This window comes from Rattus rattus, chromosome 12 (assembly GCF_011064425.1).
Source record: "Rattus rattus isolate New Zealand chromosome 12, Rrattus_CSIRO_v1, whole genome shotgun sequence".
Lineage (NCBI taxonomy): Eukaryota > Metazoa > Chordata > Mammalia > Rodentia > Muridae > Rattus > Rattus rattus.
The window spans coordinates 24,914,267-24,919,190 of NC_046165.1; positions in this window are offsets into that span (position 1 = coordinate 24,914,267).

Here is a 4,924-nt window from a genome sequence, read left to right on the forward strand (position 1 = left end):
TGCCAACTTTGGAAGACTGATCCTCTGTGTTATACAAGCAAGGAGAAGAACAGAAGAGCAATGGGGAGAATCTGGTGAGGGGCAGGAAGGACAGCTTGAATTGAGTGTGGGGAATATGAGTGAAGACCAAGAATAGCAGCCCAAGGTGGTGGGGAAATAGCATTGCCTTTGCAAGTGGGTTTCCATCCAGTCTCTGTGCTTCCCTCTGAGCTCCATGCTTGGGTTTGTGCTAAGAGCCCAGGGAGAGGACTGGAGCAATGCAAACTTTCACTGAAAAAAAGAGAGAGATTAACATTTGAAAACCATAGAGTATTTTGAAAATGCAAGGAAGCCAGGTATCACAGCATCAGGTAGATGGGCATAGGATTGGGAGTTCAAGGGTATCTTTGGCTACATAGGGAATTTGAGACCAACATACAAATGCAAAATGTCACCGTTTTCTTAGCAACATAATTCATAATCCTATTAAAGCATTCTCTTGCTTAAACATTCTGGGGAATTCTCTTTGCATTTATGAATAAATAAAATCTAAAGTTATCATGATCCATACACGGTTTCCAAACCTGCCTACTGTCTAGTTCCAGGTGCCTTTGTTGCTCACTTTTCCTGGGGAGCACTGGCCTCACCCCACACACTCCCCACTCCAGTTCCAGGTTCTCTAGGACCACTTGATCTTTCTATTTCTTCTCTATCTAACCTTCACCTTCTTCTCCCTTCTCCTCTCTAGCTCATTGAAAAGATCTCTGAATTTCAACTGAAACACGTCAAAAAGAACTCACACACCCCGCCCCCTCTCTCATTCATAGAAGGACCCCACTCTTCCCAGACTCACCATGTTGGGTTTGCCCCCAGCATCTGCCCTCATCTGAAATTACTTTTCTTATTGATTTGTCTCTAGCTCACTGATTGACTCCTGCATCAATCTTTCTCTCTACCGCATCATTCCCCTTCCCACTGAGCTAGAGAAGAAGAGTTTCTTGACCCAATCTAGATCTCTCAGCAGTTGTTTCCATTACCGAGAATGGATTTAAGATGGCTTCTTTCCTTTCCATCTCTATTTTCTGAGTTGCCGTTCTCATTTAACTTCCTCTAGTCAGGTCTGTGTTAACTTTGTCTCACTGTGAAAAAAAAATATCCCAACAAGCAACTTAAGAGAAGAAAATGGCTGTTTGGGTAGATGGTTTCAGAACTACAGCCCATAATCAGTGGACCCCACTGTTCTTAGGGAGGTGGCAAGGGAGAAGGGCATGGTGCAGTAGACCAAGGCTGCGCTCCAGGAAGGCCAGGATGTACAAAGAAACAAATAAAAGACCTGGGTGTCAGAGCACACTCCCAACAACTTAATTTTGTTCCACCATATCTTACCTTCTGACGTTACACCATGTCCCTAACAGTGGGGACCTAAACCTTTAATGTACGAGGTTTAGGGGACACTTGAAATCAAAATCTAAAATAGGGTCCCTATCCCTACTTCACAAAACTGTTCTTATCAGTATCCTCACTGACAGCTTTAGCAGCGCCTAGAGCTAACTCTTAGCTGCCATCTGCCTTTGAAGTACCATTTGACAAACCTGATTATCTCACACTCCCTAGTATCTTTATTTTTCTTGGCTGCTGGAACTTGATTTTCTATTGGGTCTCCTATAACCTCATAAGCTGCTTTTGAGCAGGTCTTCACTATTTAAAAGATTAAGAGGCCAAGTTTAGTCTTTATGTTTCTCCTAATTACACTTCTCCTATCACTTTAGTTCTATAGCTTTAATATAGCCTATGTGCTAATAAATTCTCAAATGTTTTAAGCTCAAAGATAAATCTACTTGAATGTTCCAAGGCAACGCAAGCTACATAACAAACTACCCAAAAAGGAATGGCTTAAAATGACAATTAGATTATTATAGCCCACAAATTTGAATAAACTAAATGGTCCACCACAGGATACTCTTGGATATTTACCTGATGATATATAGACTATTTTAGAAGAGGGCCAAAATGGCTACCTTCCTTCACACATTTAAAGACCTAATTACATAATATGCAGAGCCCACTGAAGGGTGGGGAGATTAAGAATCTTTGAGAGTGTCTATATTAGTTTGGTCTGTAAGTTTGTCTTCATTATATTGATTGATGTGGACTCAGCCAACTGAGCTGGAGATCTTGGCCTATGTAAGTTCAGAGAACAAGCTGAGTTCTAAGAATCATGTATGTGTCAATTTCTGTTTGCCCTTGACTATAGATGTAATGTGACTAGTTATTTCAACTTCCTATAGCTTTGACTTCCCTACAATGATGGACTATAACCTGGCCTTGTGAGCTACAATAAACCCTTTCTTCTTTATGTTGTTTTTGTTGTCAGGGTATTTTATCACAACAACAAAATGAAAGTTAGGAGATCCCTTGCTTAAAAATCACTGAGAATTTCAAGAACTCAAAGTGGTAGGCATTCTTTACACAGCTACATGGCTATATTTCCTGGATCATATTCTGTAGAATCATGGAGTAGGAAGGTTAAAATGTAAACAACTAGACTCATTCCAGAATAGCCAAATCAGGTCCTCTAATATTTATCTATGGTATCAACGTTATTTACATGCTTTATGTTAGAGTTTGAAACTGACATTTTTGTGTCCAAACATACCTTCTACTTCTAGATATTTTCCCTTCCTTTTCTCATTTCAAAGGCTTGATGGTCAATTATCATGCTTAAATTAAAATTTAAGACTTGATGAGTTATTAATGTCTATTAACAATAGTAAGAGTCCCTAAAATAAACAAGGAGACAGCCTAAAAGCTGCACAAGCAATAATATTTTAAGAAGGAAGGTCATTCTGACACTCATTTATTTGCTGTCTGTGAATCAAAAAAGTAATGTTCACTTTTGGTATTTCAAAACATTACTCACTGATTTATTTTATTAAAACATATACAGTGAATGCCTGCTATGAATGAAGAATAGAATTGTTCCCCTTTATGATAATTACCTAGGAAGCACTGGATTATAGTTCTAAGGATTTGTGTGTGAGGGGGTGTCTTGAGACAGGTTTTCTCTGTGTAACTCTGGCCATCCTAAGACTCATTCTGTAGACCAGGCAGATCTCAAACTCAGAGATCTACCTGCCTCTGACTTCTGAGTGCTGGACCTATAGTTGTGTGCCACCACCACCACTACCACCCAGCTTATTCCTGGAGATCTTGAGTATAACAAGTACCAAGTAGATGAAGCCAACTACAAATGTAACTACAAAATGTCTTTGAACTCTGCTTACAATTGGACTCGTAATTTTTGTAAATTTGTATTCTAAATCATATGTATTTTTTTAAACAGAAAATAATGTTTAAGTTATTATGTATTGTTAGAAGGCAGAAAACTCCTCTCAAAACACATTTTATTCTTTGTATAATGATAGGATACCGTTCCCATTCTTCAGTTTTGTGTGACTATTTAATTGGGTGCTAGCCAATGGTTCATAAGACTTTGCTAGAGTGTTTTTTAAACAGTTCTCTAGGCCTATTCCACTTCAGTTGGTGTCATCCAAAATGTTGCACCAAACTTGGAAGGCATATATTGTCAGTGTCAGAGCCACAACATAGAAGGAGCCTGGGTCCTTGAATGGTCAAATGGAGGAAAACTGTAGGATGATGTCATTATGCAGGTAAAGGCAAATAAGTTAGGTCAAGGCCATGATTGGACAGTAAAAGAATAAGGTGGGGACAAAGTTTTTGTAAATCAGGAGAGAAGGAGAGGAAGAATCAAGATGGAGATGGGGAGGGATGACCCAGATCCAGGTGGTCTTGAATTGCCAAGGTAACTGGGATGGATTTCTGTAGGCAAATTTATCTTATCTAGGTAGTTTATATACTGTTGGAAATTTATTGTGTGTATGTATTGTGGATTGAGACTTAACATATAAATTTGATTGTTGGTTTCAGTTTGTTGAGTCTTTATTTCACCAGGTAGTTGGAAGTTTATACTTTAACTGCCAGGGGGCAGTTTACTGGAGTGTGGGCAGAGTCCATGGCAGGGAACTTCGATAGGCCAGCTACTGCTGGCCTTTTAAAGCCCTGATTTTACCAGGTAGCCGGAATCAGAGAGTTTTCAGCTAACAGGCACCAGGGGAGATACTAATCTGAGATAAATTAACAATATTTCCAATGGCCCACTGGAGCCGGAACTAACAAGGGAGGGAGACCACCAGGGTACACTCGGGAACTGGTTCTGGCATTTTTTTTTTTAATTTTTACTGCAACAGAAAACCACAAGTCAGTTTTTCTATTAGAAAAACCTTCTTTATGACTGTATCACTGTGTATTTTGTGGTGTTTGTTACATCAATCTTTACCTTAATATTATAGATATCTCACTCTTCCTCTAAATCCTTGATAAATCAGTGTTTGGCCAAAAATTGTATGTTTGGTCAATGGCTTCACACAACTCCTGGCATAACTAGTTAAGGCTTTTTACATAGATACTCTCTTTCCATGAAGTATGGCAGGCCACCATTATGCATGCCCAATATTTTTTGGTAAGGTACCAACCACTTTTATGTACACAGCAACAGTGTTAGAGCAGCAATCTCCATTGTGAACTAAATCAGGAAACCATGAGCAGTCAACCCAATGAAGTCAGCAACTCTCTTTCCTGCAATGTCCCGCCATTGCAGCCACTAGGTGCCCGGTGTCAGATCCCCTCCTCATGCAAAGTGTTTCTTTTCTGGAAGATAATCCAGGCTCTGTACCCCACAACAGAGTTGCTTCTGTATTTCTATATCTGTTCGTTTTTTGTTTTGTTTTGCTTTTGGGGAAGAAGGGGGTGTGAGTATATAGACAGTTAATAGTGTGGTGGTCCACTCTGAAACAGATTTTTAAGTATACTAAAGATCTTAGAGAGCACTTAGTTCTCTCTAGTATTTTACAGCAGGGAATATAAG